Here is a 20,265-nt window from a genome sequence, read left to right on the forward strand (position 1 = left end):
AAATCTGTGTGGTAAATACAGTGTCCCACCAGGTGAAACAATATCCAATTATTTCATGAGCAATGGAAACAAACATAAATTTACAAAGTGGTTTATGTGCTTTTTCTCATGTGTTGTTCCAACACTGGTCCTCAGAGCCATATACTGTCTTCCTTTAAAAGGCCCCAAACGTGCTTCTCAGATGGTGTCTGGACACAAACACCCCCAACAAAACAGCAGTTGCTGCTGATTGCTCTATCTTGTTCCGGCTTCAACAGGCTTCTTCAAACTCAGCATCACTTGAACATGAGGGAGAAAAAATTAGCAAAGAGAGAAGGGAGGCTGTCGAGACAGACAGATTAAGTAGGCAGAGATAAGGGAAGGCAGAGAAATCCAGAAAAGAAGACAGCAAAAAAGAGATGGAGAAAGAAAGAAAGAAAGGCTGAAGCATAAAAAGAAATGGAATGATGTACAAAAGGATACACATGGCCTGGCAAAGCAGACTAACAGACAGACAGACCATCAGACTGATCCAAAACAACCTCCATCCAAGCCTGTCCCCAGGGAACAGTGGTGTCTAAGAACATTTTTTTCCTCACAAACACTACTCTTTCTGTTGCCTTGTCATACTTCCTCTTCTCTTCCCTCCCCCAAAACATGTCAACCTTCTAAGACATAGTACCCAAGTGGAAACTTCAAAGTGGGAAGAGAATAGCAAGGAGATGCTGCTTAGAGTGACACAGTAAGAAACAGACTCAAGAGAACCAAGAAAGCCTTGGGGAGAAGGGAGACTTAGAGGGGAGACAAGGTACCCCTGTCACAAGGATGTGACAAAGTTGTCTTGTCAAGACAAGGATAGCTATCTTTAGAAAGTCATTTTCACATCCTAGAGTAAATCTGATGGGAACAGGCATGAGTATGGGAGCCTTCCTGAGATGAGGTGAGTCCTTTTCCTACTTTTCTCTGTAACTGTTGTGTCAGCCACCTGAAAATCTCTGAGACCCCCAGCTTTCATCACTGACACTTACTTTTATTATTCAAATGAATAATAAATAGATAGGAAATACAAGATACAATATTTAAGTGTCAAGATAGCAGCAACTTATATGCAAATGTGTCCACAAAACAATAAATTATAAAACAAGTAATAAAAATTTTAAAACATAGAGACAGAGAAAGCAAATATTGCAAAATAATACATTTTTTGGTGATACAGGGCCTTACACTTGTTAGGCAAGTGTTCTACCACTTGAGCCAAACCTCCAGCCTCCAATTCCAATGATTCTTGATTGTGGTGGGCATACAGGAAGTGTACTCTTTCAATATTTCAGGATACTTAAGCTTCTCCTTTATAAAATGTTGGAATAGAACTACCATATGATCCAGCAATCTCACTCCTAGGTATATATCCAAAGAAAAGGACATTGGCATGTCAAAGAGATGCCTGCACTCCCATCTTCATTGCAGAGCAATTCACACTAGCCAAGAGATGGACTCAACCTAGGTGTTCACAATTGCATAAATATATGCAATTTTATGTCAATTAAAACATTTAAGGGAATTTTCAAAAGCTGGAATTTAAAAATAAAATAAAATTGAGTGAAAAGCAAGATAAGAGTACATCCAACCCCTTCCCTAGGGGCTGGTGGGAAATCCAGCAGTTTCTCCTATTTCTCCTTGGGTGTTGCTTTTGGTGCTTGTTTGGAATCTTTCTCAGCACTTCCAGCAAACTGCTGAATCTGCAGGCTCACTTCATCTCATGTTTTGGCACTCCCTTCTCTCCACCCTACATTGATCCAAACATGAGGCTTGCAAATTCCCCACCACTGCTGTTGCAGTGATCACTTCTACTATTGATTTTGGGTTAGTGATTAGGGAGCAGTTGTCCTATTTCAGAGCACTAAAGGACAAATGGAAATGTTCTGCAGTCATCCTTCAGTATCCACAAGGCATGGTTCCAGACTCCCCGGGGATACCAAAAATCCAAGAACATTCAAGTTTCCTTGAATAAGATGGGGTAGTATTTGCATGTTATCTGTGCATATCCTCCCATATGCTTCAAGTCATCTCTACATTACTCATCATACCTAATACAACATAAATGCTATGCAAATAGTTGTTAGACTGGATTGTTTGGGGAATAATAACAAAAACGTCTGTACATATTCAATATAGACACAATTCTTTTCCAATGTTCAATTTTGATTGAATATGCAGCTGTGAGACCCAAATATGTTTTGAAATCAAAACTTATAGAAATTCAGTTTGCCCTTAGGGTTTTAAAATGAATGATACACTTCAGCATCTTATTCTTATATTAATTATCTCTAACAAAGTGAGAAAACTGAGGGGTGGCCATTGTCACTTTTAGAAATCCCCTGGTCACACTTTTAGAAATCCCCTGGTCACTCCTGCACCAGAAGTTCCCGCTTAAGTTTCCTTTTACTGGTCTTTTTCTCAAGGTTCAGTCTGTGTCACCCTGCTCAGGTGTTTCTCTTTCCTCCTCCATCCCCTCAATCCTTCTATCTACACAAACTCTGAATTCATCTCAATTTTTTATGCAGAGCCATTCAGTGCTCACTATATCCTGCCCTCTGCTTCTAAGTCATGGGTCTGAGTGTAGGTTGGGAGGGAATCTGCCCCTGCACAGCTACTTATCCATTAATTCATTTGGTTAAGTGAAAATTCATTTGCCTTCTGAGAGCAACTACACTAGCAGAGGGCAGAGCATGGGTGGAGAGCTTGCTTTAAATAGCAATTTTTTAAATTCTTGCTACTGTAAACTGCAACTTCACCGAAGAACCCAATTTAAAATGTGGCAAACACTCAGTTGATTTGTATGGAAACTGTCTGCCAAGCCTGCCTCAGAAAAGCAGTCCTATTTAAAATGAGCTGTAAAAATACTACTGTCATTGTACTTTCCTAGGTCACTTGACTGAAAGAGGACAACTGAGAAAATGTAAAGAAGTCCACTTCCACCACATTTTCCCAACCCTGTTATCTGCCCAACTATCATTTGTATTCCTAACTCAGCCCTCCTGCTAGCAGCTCTTTTCAGTCTCCTTAGATCTATTCACTCAGTCTCTTTGGGCCCAGATCTTAACCCCCTTTGGGGATCTTTTGTTCTCTCCTCTGCCAGGGCCCAGGATCTATTCTGGATCTATCCTCTTCCCAGAATCTCCGCTTTCTGAGCACTGTCCTCAATGCTCGGTTTCATATGAACAAGGCCGGATAAATCCTGTCCTTTGTCTCATTTTTACTTTCCCAAACTTTCCCAGACCACGCTCAGAATCATGATCCTTCTCCTGTCATTTCTTCCTCTACCACAACCCTCACAAGATGCTTCCTGCTAGAGAGGCTGATTTCTTTTTTTTTAAATTATTTTTATTATTTTATTTTATTTATTTTATTTTTTTATTATTTTTAATTATTTTTACACAGAATAATGGCTTTTGTTGTGATAATTTCATACATGAGTATACTTTGATAATATCAGCCCTCTTTTACCTTCCCTAACCCTCCCCTCTCCTCTCACCTTGATCCTTTCCCTCTTCTAATTAGAGAAGGGAAATTTAGTAGTCTCCCTTCTACTTTCATGTAGAGTTTTTTTTTTCTGGATTCCACATATGATAGAAAACATGCAATATTTGTCTTTCTGAGTCCGGCTTAACCTGATGATCTCCAGTTCCATCTATCTTCCTGCAAATGGCATAATTTTGTTCTTTTCTGTGACTGAAAAAATACTGCATTGTGTATATATACCACATTTTCTTTGTCAGCTCATCAGAAAATGGGCACCTTGACTGATTTAGTATTTAGCTATTATTACTAGTGTCACAATAAACATAGGTGAGCAGGTATGCTGATGGTGATTCCTTTGGGTATATACCTAAAAACAGTATTACTGGATCATATGGTACTTCTATTTTTAGTATTTTTAGTAACCTCCATACTGATTTCCATAGGGACCACAGTAATTTACATTCTCACCAACACTGTCTAAGGGTTCTTTTCCTATACATCTTCACCAGCGTTTATTATTTTTACCATTTTTTTAAGATAGTCTTTCTGACTGAAGTGAGAAGGAATCTCAATGTAGTTTTAATTTGCACTTCCCTGAGTGCTAAAGATGTTGAACATCTTTCATGTAATTATTGGCCATTTGTGCTTTTTCTTTTAAGAACTGTATGATCAGTTCATTTGTCTATTGATTAGGTTAGACGTTTGATTTTTTTTTAATTCTTTATATTTTCCGGAAAGTAATCCTCTGTCAGATGAATAGCTGGTAAAGATTTTCTCCCATTCTGTGGGCTGCCTTGTCAGAGGCTAATTTCAGTTCTCCACTTTAAAGTAAGCCTGGATCCTCTCATTCTGCATTGCTCCAAGAAATTTGGAACATCAGAAAGAACCACCAAAATGTTAATGGCCTAAGTTCAGCCAAAAGACTCCTCATTCTGAGGAAGACTGTCTTGGAGTCTTTTGTTTGCAATAAAATAGAAACTTCAGGATAATTAAAAAAAAAAAACAGAAATTTATTTAAGGGTCTCACTTTCCCTTCAATTCAAGGGTCACTCTCTCCCGTATTTGATGAAATATCAGGTAATATTGAAATAACACCACACACACAGCCTGTATAAACACAGTCTTCTCCAGCCACAGAGCCAGCTGGCCCTGGATGGATCACTGATCAGTGGGCAAAGTCACCAAAACTCTATGAGTTGCCATGTGAGTGGCTGTTAGGTTGTGTTTTCCTTTTCTGATGTTGGTTTTGACTTTCTGAACTACCATAATTCCTCCAACAAATCTTTTTATACTTTGGTGTACTCAAGCTGGTTTTCTATCACCTGGAACTCAAAGAAGCCTAACAAACCAATGGCCCATAATTTATCTTGATCACTGATACAATGACTGGATGCCAGAAACTGTATCAGGCCTTGAGAAAATGGGAAAAAATACACTGGCCTCCACCCTGAAAGTTCAGAACCCAGAAGGAAGAGGCAGGTGGGTAGTTCTCCTTCCTCTGAGCTTCAAGTTCCTCGACTTTCCACCCTCCTTGCCAAAGACTCTCACATAGAATGCTCCATCTTCCCCATCATGAGTACAGTCATAACGTTTATATAAAGTCTTACAGTGGGAATAAGTGACATTCTGTAATAATAATGATGATGTTTTATGATTTCAATACATATATATATCAAATGTCAATACCCAATTAAGGAATCTCGATAGTAGAAAATTGATGTTTATCAGGCATCATAACCAAGTAGAAACATCCTGTAAAGCCTAATCTTAGTTTGCTTTTCTAAATAAGTTCCTTTACTGGGAAAGAATAGGCCTCTGATGATAAACTAGGAAGAAAAAAGGGTGTAAAAATACTTAGTTAACTTGGCTTACATGTCTTGAGAATCATATTAACTAGTTTCTGCTGCAGAGAAATTTCAGGACCTTAGATATTCAAGGGCCTAATCCTCTAATAGTGAGTTGGCCACTATAACTCAGGACTTGTAAGTGTAAGGCCTTGTTCATTCACTCATTCATTCATTCCACAAGCTCTATTGCATGTCAGGGGTGGGCAAGCATTAAGCAATTGTCGTGACTATCCCCACTCTCAGGAGTTTACAGCCTAGTACAGTGGTTCTCAAATTGACTTCACCAGGAGAGCTTTACAAAATGCTGTTCCCTGGATCCCATCTCTAGGTGATCTAGTGTGCAACCAAGGTTGAGAGCTACTGTTCTAGGGGGAGAGGAGGATAGAAGACCAGGACATCACCAGGAAAGGTTTAAGCATGTGATAAAATGGGATGATATGAAGTCCTCTCTGCCTAGGCTTAGAACACAAGAGGCTTTGCAGACAAGGCACAACTCAGCTGAAACATGACAGGTCATGGCAACTGGCCAGGTGATGATATTGAGAAGATAGAAGAGAGCTGTGAGCAAGAACAACAGTGAGCAAACACTATTAAGAAGTGGCCCTGAAGGGAGAGAGAGCCTGGTGTGTTGGAAAATACAAAAAAATCTTACCACAAAGGAAAAGTAGGAAATGACAAAGATAGAGCTTGGAGAGGTGAGCAAAGATCAACACACAAAAACTGAAATTTTGAGGTACAACCCTGAAGGCAGTGAGGAGCCTTATGAGATCTGCAGTTGGAGGATAGAAATGACAGCTGTGAGGTAGACAGGGCGACGGCACTTTCTCCCTCACTCCTCAGACTACCTCTTAGGGCCAAGCCTGGAAATACGATTCTCCTGGTAACAGCATGGTTAATGTGCACAGATGATGGGTTAATGATACTGCATTTCCCTTTTTGAACTCTTGTCTTACCTAGTCATTGTGTTTGATAATTTATATTCTTCTTTTCCTCCCCAGGAGATGAAAGCAGCTGCATCCTCTCATTAACCTTAGCTTACTATCCCCAGAGGAGACGGCAAGGTAAATTATATTAGGAGAAATTTGAAACACTTAAAGTTTGAAAGACTTGCCAAAAACTCAATGTGATAAACTGAGAAAACGCCAAGTTCTGGAGCTGTTTTCTTCCCCTGCTTCTGAAGCTCCAATTCATCTGCAAGATGACATTGTCAAGAGGAAGAGGTCAGTTTAGGGCATCTCTGCAGGGCTGGGCAGAGCTGAGCATCGAGCTAACCTGCACTTAGAAAAAAAAAATCAGAGGGGAATAAAATTGCTTTTTGCTCAGGGAAACTATTCCAATTTCAGTTCCAGGAGAAATAGTTAATTCATGAACTGAGCTGTGAGAAGGACGATTGCACTAGATCCCAGGGAAGAAAGCATCTGACCACCTCTTTTACTGCTAATAAAAATCTTAGGCTATTTTACACTTGCCCTCATGGGTGAGAGTTTCTATATTGCTTTTCTAAGTGAAAACACTTTGAATTTGATTTGACCTGATAGATTTTTGCTAACTCAGCAACTACACATTGAGATTGGCTCATTCAGTTTTGAATCAGTCAACTGCCAACAAACTGCCAAATTCTTATAGGCCTAGATCTGATTTTCTACCACTATTGCCTTTTCTGAGAATTATCTCTCACCTGATCATTTGAAAAAATAGATTCAAGAGCCAGGTGCAGTGGCTCAGACCTGTAATTCCAGATACTTGAGAGGCAGAGATAGGAAGATTGCAGTTCCTGGCCAGCCTGGACAAAAAGTTAGCAAGACCTTATCTCAAAGAACAAGCTGGGCATGATAGTTTATGCTGGTAAGCCCAGCTACTCAAGAGGCAGAGGTAGGAAGATTATGATCCAAGGCTGACCCTGAGTAAACAGCAGGAGGCTCTTTCTGAAAAACAGCTAAAGCAAAAAAGGATAGGGCATGGCTCAAGTGGTAGAGTGCCTGTCCAACAAGTGCCAGGCCCTAAGTTAAAACCCCAATAACCACCAAAAGAAAAGAGAGGTTTGAGTTCGCTTTCTAGTTCCAGCACTGAGCTTAGCCCACTTCCTGAATCAGACAAAGAAGTCAGAATACATGCCAGACCAAAGCCTCTCAAACTGCAGTGCATCCCCCGTGAACTTCCAGACTGTGTGCCTGGTGGTCCTGCATTTCTGACACGCTCCCAGTGATGTCAATACAGCTGGCCCAAGAACCACTGCTTTTCTTCACCTGTTCTAAAGTTCTGAGATGTTCACTCCTCTCAAAAGTACCTCCTGCATTGGCCTGCTTCAATTTCCATTATTAGAAGGAATTCTGTGGGTCTGCAAGACCTTTGTCCTTCTAGAATCTCCTGGAAAAAAGCCCACTCTCCCTGAAGGATTAATATTTGATGCTCTCTCTCAGCTAACAGTATCAGGGATTCGGTTTCTATTGGTTGAAATTCAAACCAAAATGAAGTAAGTTAGGACTGTGGATACAAAAGAGACAATGTCAGCAGGCAACAAAGAAAGGGGCCTGTTGATGGCAATACCATCCCTAATGAAAGAAAGATGAGCTAGAAAGGAACACATGCAAGGATTTCAGACCAGAGGATGTCACTTAGAACACCCTGGAGAGTTGCATCCTTGGAGCTGACGCCACTTCTGCCTCAGGACTGGAGACAAATTATGTAGGTGTCTGCAGCTGCTCCCCCTCTTGCAAAATGGAAATGACAACACTTATATGCTACCCCACCCAAGTTGTTAGAAGGATTAAAAATGAGACCAAACATTTAGTATGATAGCTCTAATCATTCCTTATCATACAGTCAAAATGTACTTAACACCTGTAAAGTTTGCAACACCCAGATTAGCATGAGTTTGGGGGTGAAGGTCATATCACACAATATCCTAATGCTTTTCTTTATTTGCCCTTTTGTGTCTTGTGTTCCATGATAGTCTTCCTCCACACTTTCTTTGATGCTTGGTCCTATCTAATTTACTTGTAGGGTTCCCCCTAGGAAATGTCCTATTGAGAAGGAAAGAGTACTAGCAGTTGTCATGGATCCCAACTGAAATGCTTAATTAGAAGGCAACACCATACCAGGAATTGATTACATCACTAGCCCTTTACTAACTGACCTTGGGCAAATGAACTTGCTCACCCTTTGTGTCCTGCTCTGGTTAGTAGATGCAACAACAGCTGTCCATGGGGCCATTGTGATACTTCCATGGAATATTATACATGGTTCCTTCCCAACTGGAAATTTAATGGTCCTCTGACTAGACCCCCCACCCAAAGTCATTAACATCTGGTGGATGGTTTCCTTAGGAGCAAGTAGACCAAGCTATTTGCTACTTTATTTCCTCATGCTTTTCCACACTTTAAAAGCTCACCCCTGTTCTTTCAGTCTTGCCCATTGTTCATCACACTGTAGCAGTCCAAAGAACTGATGTTAGAGAAGTTGAGGCAAATGTGATGCTTTAGAGCTGTGCTTTTTAAACAATAGTTCTCAACAAGGCAAACTCAGGATTCTAGGGAAGTCAGCCTTTCAGCCACTGAGCCTTTGGTGTGAGCTGCTTGCAAAAACTGAAGGTGTCAGGATAACACTCTGGCGAGAGTATAATGAGGTCTGGAAAGGGGTTCCCACTTCTCCCTTAGAACTCAAATAGCCTCAAGCCAAGAATCAAAAGCAAAATTGCCAACATATGTTTTGTTTCCCATCAAATGATGTTCAATTTAGGCAATGATGATGTTTCTAAAAATCCCATTTCATATAAATTTTGTTTTATATGTGCTAACAGATGGAACCCGAAAGCCACAGAGCAGAATGGCTGTACAGTATGTTATAAGTCACACCAGTAGGATGACAGCCTCCATGTATCTGTGGAACTTGGGGAGCTATTTTAAAAATATAAAGAAAATTAAATTAATTCTTAAGTGTTTTTAAGGTGGAAAAAATCATAATTTGAAGTCTAGAGGCTGTAGTTTTTTTAAGATGAAATAAAATGTTGAGTAGCACTTAGGTAGAGGACCACATTTCAATTATCTCATCCTCTGGGCCCCAGTTTTCTTTTTCTTTTTATTATATTTCTGATTTTTAAAAATTTTTATTGGCATGTATTAACTATACAAAAGAATGAGTTTCATTATGACATTTTCATACATGTATATAATGTATTTTGATCATACACTCCTTCCTATTACCTTCTCTCTTGTCATGCCCGCCTTACCCCTCACTCTCCTTTCTCTTCCCAAATAGTACCCATCCATGTACTCATATATGAAAATGGAAAAGCGAGACCTGTTGAAACTATTCCAGGAATGGAGGAGAGGGAGAATAAAGGAGAACGATGGAGGGGATGAATGCAACTATGATATAGTATAAGAACTTTTATAAATGTCAGAACAGTTCAACAATAATTTAAAAAGTAAAAATAAAATCCAAGTTCCACATGAGAGGAAACGTGATATTTTTCTTTCTGAGTCAAGCTTATCTCATTTAACATTAGTAATCTCCAGTTTCATTCATTTTCTGAAAATGAAATGATTTGTTCTTCTTTATGGCTGAGTAATAATCCATTGTTTATATATACATTTCTGCATCCATTTATCCACCTGGGTACCTGTTGATGATAGTGCCACAATAAATATGGGTGTGCAGGTATCTCTGTTATATGCTGACTTTGATTCCTTCAGTTATATATCCAGGAGTGGATCATATGGTACTTCTGTTTTTAACTTTTTGAGTTTCCTTATTCATAAAACTAGGCTGATTTGGAGCCAAAGATGGCAAAGAGATTTCACTCCATGTGCTAAGTCTAACCCATGCCAGTGGCTGCTCTGAGGACTGGCCTGAGATGACTGAGGCTGTACGTTAGTCAAGCATCTCCAGAAAAACAAAACTAAGAGTGTGTATGTGTGTGCGCGTGTGATTTATTACAAGGTTCTGGTTCACATGATTATGGAGTTTGAAAAATACTACCATCTGCCATCTATAAGCTGGAGACCCAGGAAACTCAGCACTATAGTTTGAAGGCCTGTGAGCTGGCAAGCTGGTGGTGTAGATTCCAGTCTGAGTCTGAAGGATGGAGGCCCAGGAACACTGAGGGCAGGAGATCCATACTCACCTCAAACAGGCAGGCAGGGAGAAGGTGAATCCAGCACTCCTCCATCTTTTTATTCTAGTCTCTTCTGGAAACACTCTCCCAGGCACGTCATCTTTCATCAGGTAGCTGGGCATCCCACGTCTCCATCAAGTTGACGCATAAAATTAACCATTAAAGACTATATTTAGACTGATGTCACAAAATATTATTATCAGTCATGTGTGATATGGTCTGAGAAATACACCATTAAAATTATTTTGTCACTGTGAGTCCATCATAAGGTGCACTTTCACAAACTAAGATGGCTATGATGTCACTGGACAATAAAATAACTGTGAGCACTGTCCCTGTCATTGAGCCAACATAGTGATGTGACACAGAACTGCATCTGTCATGAATCTAGGGTAGAATCAGAGTTGTGCCAAACACTTGCAATCTATGTGAATTAAATTGTCCCTGAAGTCTCTTGCGTCCTTAATAGTCATTGAGTCTAATTTATTCTTCATCTGGAGGGCATATGTAACAGGGGAGCAGTAGAAGATTGGGTTAAGAAGCCCAAGAGAGAGAAGTCATGAGAGAACACCGGAGAGTATAGCTTTGGCCAGATACTGTAATCCTACCTACCTATAATACTAGCTACTTGGGAGGCTGAGATCAGGAGGAGGATCATGATTTGAGGCCAGCCCAGGGAAATAATTCATAAAACTCCCATATCCAAAATAACTGGAGCAAAATGGACTGAAGATGTGGCTCAAGTGGTAGAGAGTCTGCTTTGAAAGTGCAAAACCCCAAGTTCAAGCCCTAGTCCTACTAAAAAAAAAGGAGTGTAACTTTGTCTAAGGACTTCCTGAAAGTTGGCTCGCCTAGCTACTGCACACCAAATGTAAATCCAGGCCCAGTCAATATGTGTAACATAAAGGAAAAGATGCCTTAAAAATGACAACAAGGATATAATTCCTCAGAAGTCTATGATTTTCTCACCAACTCTAATAGTTTAAAAATGGTATGTCCATATCCCAACTCCTAGAACCTATGAGTGTCACCTTATTTTAAGAAAAAAGGAGTCTTTGTAAGAATTAAAAGATAAGATCATTCTGGGTTACCTAGGTGGGCACTAAATCCAACAACAGGTGTCATTGAAGAGACAGGAAAGGAAAAGACATGGAGGAGAAGGATGGGAACGCAGTGACTGGAGTAATGCAGCCAAGGAAGCCCAGAAACATCAACTGCCCCAAGAAGCTGGGAGGAGAAGGGAAGCTGTCTCCTCTAGAGCGTCAGGAGGGAACATGACCTTGGCAACAACTTTGTTTTTAGACTTTTGCCTTCCAGAACTTTGTGAGAATAAATATTTTTTGTTTTAAGACACCAAGTTTAAGATGATTCTAATGGCAGCTACAGGAAACTATTCTAGAATCCTACAGAGAAACTGTAGTCATAGATAGGTGACCCAAGCTGGGACCCAGGAAGAATTTGGACTTTGTGCACAGATCTCCACCTTCTTTTCCCTCCTCTTACCATCTAACTTCCTTCTTACTCAGAGTCACTTTTTTAAAATAACTCATATGATTTATTTTTAATAGTAATTTTATTAAATAATTAACTTATAAAGTCATAACAGCGCACTGGTTCATTAGGGGGAAAAAAATTTCTTCACATTTTTTCCTATCTTGGCATAGATTATGCCAGGTGTCAGGACATTCCATCTCACTTAATTCATTTGCAACAGAATATGTACTATAGATGGAAGGGCAGAGCCTTGCATGCGAGGAAAGTTGTACTAACTTTATTTCAACACATCCTGGTTTAATGAAGCAGCAGGGTAAGTTGTTCCACATACCACCCATTTCCTCACTCCTACTTCCCCAGTTCCTGTCTGTCTTTTCCACCAACCAACTCTAAACCCAAACAGTTCCCATTCAATTTAGTAAGGTAGACATAGGACTCCCCTCACCTCAACTCCTACCTTCAACAGGATAGGTGAACTATGGCCAAAAACAAGTGAAATTTTTAAGGAAGCTTTGACAGAAATATTAAGAATGACATTTGAAACCAAATCCAGAAAAAAAGTGCTACTGGGGAAAATGAAGTCTTAGTTGATGTTGGGAAGGAGAATGACCTTGCAGGCACAAGCTCTAAGAACTCTGGACACATTACGGATAGAATCTGTGCCTGCTGAGTCAGCTGTCCCACGGGCTGTCCAGCAAGCATCTGTCTAGATCAAATTGCAGTGACAGTCCTTCATCTCCATCACAGAGTTCTCTCCAATGTGTTACAGTTGTCCTTAAGCAGTTCAATTCAAGAAAGTGTTTGTACATTTACTCTGAGTGGATGCGGGATTGTGACACGGATTGTTATTGGGGAGACTTTAAGGACTCAATTAGGTCTTTGACTGCTGATTGGTGTTGTCAATGAGAGCTCTCAAATTGTACTTTGACACCTGTGGCCAGCTCATTCAGGGTCTCCTGATAACAGAGGTATTCCTTCTACCCAAAATGCCAGGTCCCTAAGTGGGCTGTCTCATAGCCATCCAGCAACGTATCAACGAGGGCCTTGTGCACACCCTTAAAAGGTGTAGTAGTATTTCACAGATTTAGCAAGTAGGAGTGGAAATTCTTGCCCATTAAAGAGCCTTCAGCATGAAATGGGATCTCAGGGGCTCAGATGGTATCCAGAGCCTTCACCATGTAGAAACTCTGACTTCTTGGGTTTCCAGCTGTAGCAGTCTTGCATCATCATCTGCAAAGAACTGGGGTTTGAACTTGATATCCTGAACCTTGGAAAGTTGAATATTAATCTCTTCTCTCAGGTCCTTGGTAGCATTGTATCCATAGTGACATGAGGTCCCCTTCTAGAATTCATTGCTGAGTATATTATTTGCTGCTTCACAGAAATAAACAGGCTCTCCCAAGCCATCACCAGAATGACAGTCACCCTGACAGCCAGTTACTGCTTGTCAATGTGGCCTCCCTTTCTGTTCAGAACTACATGGGTTTTCTGCTCTGTCTCCTTAGCCCAGGCTCAGCTGAAGTCATGGCACCTGGGTTCCCTGGAACTCCTGCCCATTTCCTTACTGGGAACACCAAGCCAGACCCAGCCTGAAATCATGGTGGATGGGAAGCCTAAGAAAGGAGAAGGTTGTCTTCCCACTTCTCCTGACACATGACTCAGTCAGGTAATAGCGCCTGGAATCTGCAAGTGTGGCAATGTAGAACTTTACCAGTCATCCACGGTCACTTCAGCAGCCTCCACACAATAAGCTCTGGTCTGATTTCCTCTGGGTCTTGCCACTCACCTGTGCCATCTTTGCTCTCAATGGTCTCAGCCAGGCTGTCACTCAAGCCTACCTTGGCCTTGACCATGTTCTATAGTCTAACTCAGCTAGCAGCCTAAACATTCATCATAATTCTATTTGCATGGACTTCTCATGGCCATGCTGGATAACGTAGTGCCACAGAAGACATCCTTCCTTCCCTTTGTTACCCAAATGACAACTTACAACTGCACGTGCACACACAGCCTAAACTCTGCTATCACCTGGCCAAGAAGGAACATAACAGCAAACAAGCTCTCTATAACAGCATCTGATAAAGAACATTTCCTCTCCAATTTGCAATAAATAATGGGCAAATGGGTTGTTTCTGAAATTTCATCTTGATGGCCTCAGAATTTCAGTCTACAGGAAAACAAGTCATAGTAAGAATAAGTGGTCCAAATCATTAACTTGTTTTGATGCTATTGCCCCTGACCTATTTTTTTAATGATGTACCTCTAGTACATACTAAGGAAATCTGAATTTCACTGTGTACCAAACGAACCTGCACATACCTTCTCCACGTCTGGTTTCATTCCATAGCCACTTATTTACAGAAGATCTCACAAAACTGTCTTGTGATTGCTTCCTCCACAGGGGCGTCCCTTCTCCCACTGTCACAGAACACAGCAAGGAACCAAGATGTCATCAGGTTTTGTTTTATGATGAGAAATATGAGGGGGGAAAACTAGGCTATGGATTCTATTTGCTATATCTTGCTTTTTAATGCTGTATATTGCTCTAGTCTACTCTACCATCTGTATAACACTGTAGATCTCTTACTTCAAATCTGGGAGATACCAGTTCCTAATTATAAGAAAGGGATAATTATATCTTCCTTGCATGATTAGAGTGGAAATCAACGTATCTAGTCTGGGTTTGTGCATATAAAGTCTTCAGTAAATATCAGCTACTATTGTTTTCATTGCTATTATTGTGATTGTTATATAGCCATCCTCCCCCAAAGACATAGAATGGTTTGTTTTCCTACAGCCCTATTCTTCCCTCCACCATTTCTGATTCCCTCCATGTTCACTCATATAAGAACTGAGACAAGGATGAAGATGGTAGGAAAAAATATAAGCCAATCTTGGTTTCTGCTAGATCAAAAGGCCAAAAAAAAAAGAGACCTCATCCATTTAAAGACTAAGAGGAGCATTTGCCAATCAACCACTTTGCTTCACTCTATTTTGTATTGTGTACACAAAGTAATTAGATAATTTTGCTTCAGAAAAAAAATCACAGGAGCCAGAAATCACAGCAGCCTAACCAACACTTGGTTTTATCTCCAAAACCATTAACCTGTGTACAAAGTGTGCACCACCCTTTGCTTTGTGAGTGATAGGAAATGTGACTTCAAAATTGTCCAGTGAAGACAGCCCGTACTGCCTGATCTACCCCCTAACTGCAGTGGGAAGGAGGGGTACCAGTTTTATTTGGCCAAATGCAGTGGAAGGAAGGATTTCTAGTTTTGTCCTTGCTAGCTTCATGATTGTCCACTGAAAGCCCCAGGCTGGTCCTCCTTGGAGGGTTGCCTCTATGTAGCCAACCCTGATACCTTTCCCTGCACCTTTTTCAGTCCCCAGCTCTGACCCACTGACTCTGCACCTTACTTCTCCTCTCAACCTTTGCCCTGGCCACTCCATTTAGTTTTGCCCTTCTGCATCTGTACGGACCTGAATCACAGGGAAAATGCAGGTGACGATCTTTGCTTCTGACCTCCTTAGACAAACGTCAACCCCTCTGACTATTCCCACCAATTTACTCCCGGTTGATTATAAGCAGGAGCCAGACACTGACAAGTGTGCCTGATCATCAGACAATGCTGCAAGTTCCCCTGAAATTCCATCACCCAATCAAAGTCCTCACTCTCTACCTTCAAGGCAGCCAGTCTCTTAGAAGTACACCCCGTGAACTAATGCCATTGCCAAGGTGATGGCTGATGAGAAAGTAAGATTTCCCTTCAGGACTGATAACAACATGGGTGGGCATGCCCTGTCCTCAAGGGACATTCCTCAGGGTCCTCTATTGGCCAAAACATTGAGACCACACTTGGTACCCTCTTCAAAGATGAGTTCTTTCAACTCAGGTCGGTCTCTTGGTGTACTAGTCAGCTAGAGGTGCCATACGAAGTATCAATGACAGAAATGTATTGTCCCACAGGTCTTAAAACTCTAAGTCTGAAATCAAGGTATCAGTAGGGTTGGTTCCTTCAAGGGCAGAGAGAGACAACCTGTTCCAGGCCTCCTGTCCAGATCTTGTAGCCTCAGGCACTCCCTCAGCTTATAGATGACATTCCCCCTGTGTCTACTTCATCTCTCTCTGTATCTGTTGTCTCTGTGTCCAAATTTCCTCCTGATTAGAACATAAGTCATATTGGATCAGAGCTCATCTTAATGTCCCCATCTGATCTTGGTCATTTGTAAAAATCTTATTTCCAAATGAAGGTCACTTTTCACAAGTACCAGGGGTGAGGACACCAACATCTTTTGGAAGGACACAATTCATCCTTTAGCACAAATTTTATTTGTGGCAAAGATGCATTCCTAAAGACCTCATAATTTAAAATTGTATAATGCAAAACTAATTTTTCTAAAGGAAAAACAATAACTAAAGGTGGGGTGGAAGTACTGTTACCTTAGAATGTATGAATCCATAAATATGTAGCATATATGCCCTTTTAGATTTTTTTCCACTTTAAATTGTTTTCTCTAAAATTTCCTGTGGGGACTCACTTGAATTTCCTCCTTGGCCTATCCCGGTGTTTTTTTGGCTTATCTAATGGCATTTTACATAACTTCCATTAAAAAGTTACTGATTTTCAGATGTGAGTTTCACCACAAGCACAAGCAATATGATTTACTGACAATTTGGATGATAATAATGTGACATAAAAAGTTTTAAATTTTTAAGTAACAATGAATATTAAAATAGCACAGGAATGACCAAAATCTCTTGCAGAAATTCTGGTGCGTATAAACATGAAGGTAAGCTATAAGCCTGTGACAATTAAAAGAGGTATTTCCATTAACCTGCTAAAGTTGACAATAGCATCTGGCATTAATGCAAACAGTGTATACAAATGTTCAGATCCTTGCCTTGAAATTGTGTGATTTTAAAATATTTAGTTAATTTGGAATATTTATGACTTTTGTCAAATTTGAGTAATCAATGAAGAGTTTGTTAATATTTTCGGACATGTTACTTCAAATTCACATAACTTAAATTTGCATTAAGTGCAACTGTACTACATAATAGATGTTTCTTCAGTAGAATTGTGAAGGAAAACTATTCAAAGGAAGCAGGCAGAGTTACGTGTTTTTACAGAGGCCAGTCTTAGGTCAGTTAGGATACAAAAGAGTTTTAGGCATTTTTCTGGTCCTTGGTCTTTATATTATTCATTCCCGGTGTTCTTTGCCTATCTCCAAACACTATTCACCATAGAAATATGATCTTTATGATCTGTCTTTTGGCCTCCTCTGTCCCCAGCCACCAAAACAGACCTGTCATCCTTGCATGTGTTCTCAGCAGCTAACAAAATGACCTAAAAGCCACACAAGCAGTAAATTCTCATCAGTGTGATGTTGTGGGTGACCAGGTACAGGGAGTTCTAAGAGTTTGCTTTGAATCCTGGCTCCGTCATCCATTAGTTTTACTTCCTGGAATCATTTGTTTATTCCAGGAAGCCCAAAACTTCTCTGAGTTTCTACTTCTCCATGGTAAATGTTTTTGTACATTTACTTTTAAGTTGGTGGAATGACTAATCTGTTATAGAGGGAAGCTGGGTCATGTGATAAGGATCTCAAGCCATGGGCCCCTCACCTCATGGTTTTCCCTTTTCCTCAGACAGTGCAGAGTGCACCTGCTTATACAGCACATTGGGTGCTCAACCAACTTTGCCAGTTGTCTCAGCATGAGTGGCCTCATCCTCTCCACCTACCCCCAGCTTTAGCCTGCATTTTCATGCCAATCACCAGTTTCTGAACATTCTGGGCTCCTAGCTAGAAAAGCCCTAAGTAAATGTACTATCCATGTTTTCTGAACCAAAACAGATCATTTGATTCACAGGAGAGTGGTGAATTTTGGAAATAAACCAATCTGACAAATATGAACATCAAATCATGTCTCCAACTAATGGCTTAAATCAAAAGGGAATAAAAGTTCAATAAAGTCATCTACCTAGGATAATGTAGAACAGAACACATGGTGCTTATTAGTGAGCACAAGAGAGAAGCTTCTCCTCCCCTGCCTGTACCATTCTCTGCCACTATTTCCAAAGCTGGGCTTCAGTTCTGCCTTCCAAACTCCTTTCCTCCCCACATAAAGGAAGAAATTCCTTTTCAACCTCACAGAAAAAATAAACAAAAAAGAAGAGTACATCTTTCTGGTCTTTGGAACTTCAGTGTACAAACATGTTCCATTCACTGAGCAAAGGCTTGTTATTTTGACCACATCTTCAGGAATTTTACCTTTTGATTTCATGGTCAGCATCTGGATGGGTTTGTTTATGTTCATTTCTCTTCTTGTGAGGGTAAGAGTGAGGAGAAAAAGGCATTAAACACTCCTGCCTGACCTGGCAGCACTGGAGGCAACTGGTGTCAATAAAATATAGTGGAAAAGTAGTTGGGATTCCAACATCTGTGAGCCAGTTCTCCTTAGATCTGATTTAAATCTTGGAGACAGCAAGTTAAAGCCAGGTGCCTCCATTGCAAGATTCAGTGGGGGCAAGTATCTTCTTGAGAAATAAAGTATGTCTTGTAGATCTGGATATAATTCTACCCATTTTCTATGAAAATACTGCTCAAAAGAGACTTAACAAAGAGATCAGAATGCATGGTTATTTTAGAACCATTTGACAATATTTTCTGGTCTCCATCAATGGGTATTAGCATTGCAAACAGCTGACTATTTGTGCCAACTTGTTTGTGGGAGAACCCACTCATCACAATGAAACCCTCTTGTCTCAGACTTGTTGACTTGCCTGCTTGCTTTCAGAAAAGGGGAGGAACAGATGTTCTTCATGGTCTGACATTAGCTTGCTTTCATAGCCCCTCTGCAATAGAGATCTACAGCCAAATGGGCACCTTGGGAACGCTTTGCCATCAGTTCCCCCATACCCAGTTTCCCAAGCCCAGTCAGTACTGTTATTTTCTTTATTTAAAACAGATAAATGGTGATTTTTGAAGGTTACCAAGAGTTTCAGCACTAACTCTTAAGGTAAACTTGGACCACTGAATGGTAGTTATAGACTCTGACCTGCCAGCTTGAGTGATGAGCTGTTTGGAATTATAAGGTGAATCTAGAAAACAGAAGGCCTTTCTGTAGGTTTCTTGCTATTTTAAGTATTTTAAAACAGAGTCTTTTTAAAGGCATCATTTAGTAATCAATTCACTATCTTATGCTTCCTAACAGGTATGCTGTATCACTGGGTTTCATACTCAAGAATTTGACCAACTATGGATCAAAAATACTCAGAAAAAATTGCACCTGTGATGAACATGTACATATGTTTTTTCTAGTCATTATTCCCTAAACAATTCAGTAAAGCAAATATTCATCTGCATTGTATTGGATATTGCAAGTAACCTAGAAATGATTGAAAGTATTTGGATTGACAGAATGACTATGCCATTTTACATGAGGAACCTGCACATCCTCAGATTTTGGTATCCATGGGTGGTGGGGGAGTCTTTGAATGAGTCCTCCATAGACACCCAACAGACAATTGTATTTAACCTCTAGTCATTTATCAATACAGTAGAGGTTTGTGATTAATAAATAATAATGAAGACCCATAAACTTTCAGAACATGTATTTCTTTAGATGGCAGCACAGCCCATTGGTTTAGGAGCCAACCTGCATTTAAATTCTGGCTGTGTAACCTTGAACAAATGACTTCACCTCTCTGAACCTCACTTTCTCCATTTGGAAAATGTGTCAGACAAAAGTATTTCTGCACAGGGTTATTATGAAGACTAGAATAGTGCTCTGTAGCTGAAGGCTAATGGTATTTCTATGCTTTCTGAGGTACAAATTTAAATCATGTGGGCTGTGAGACTGACTTGCAATATCTTACTACCTGCTTGAGAGACTAGCTATTGCAGATCAGGGACAGAAGTACAAAAAAATGAATAGTGATTTTAAGATAGTTGGTAATCTTTATGGGGAAAGAATGGAAATAGATCCGCACCTTAAGCCATACTCAAAAGTCAACTCTAGGGATCAGGGTGTAGCTCAGTAGTGGAGTACATGCCTACTATGCCAAAGACCGTAGGTTCAGTCACCAGCATGCATCTATACATACATACATACTTACAAATATATATGATGCACATATGTGTATGTATATATATATATATAGATACATATAGACAGAAATAAATTAAGTACTTCAAAAAGAAAACTTTAAATCTTTAGAAGAAAACACAAAAGAATACCATTATGAAGACAAGAATGGGTCAAACTATTTTTAAGAGCTGCTGCTAAATCCAACTACATTAATA

At 40.1% G+C, this 20,265-nt stretch overlaps 1 pseudogene; it reads right to left on the reverse strand.

Annotated features, from left to right (window-relative positions):
- Positions 1-10,477: 10,477 nt before the first annotated feature.
- Positions 10,478-17,210, reverse strand: LOC141420724 (protein C1orf43 homolog pseudogene; annotated as a pseudogene).
- Positions 17,211-20,265: the final 3,055 nt, after the last annotated feature.

Source organism: Castor canadensis, chromosome 2 (assembly GCF_047511655.1).
Source record: "Castor canadensis chromosome 2, mCasCan1.hap1v2, whole genome shotgun sequence".
NCBI classification, from domain to species: domain Eukaryota; kingdom Metazoa; phylum Chordata; class Mammalia; order Rodentia; family Castoridae; genus Castor; species Castor canadensis.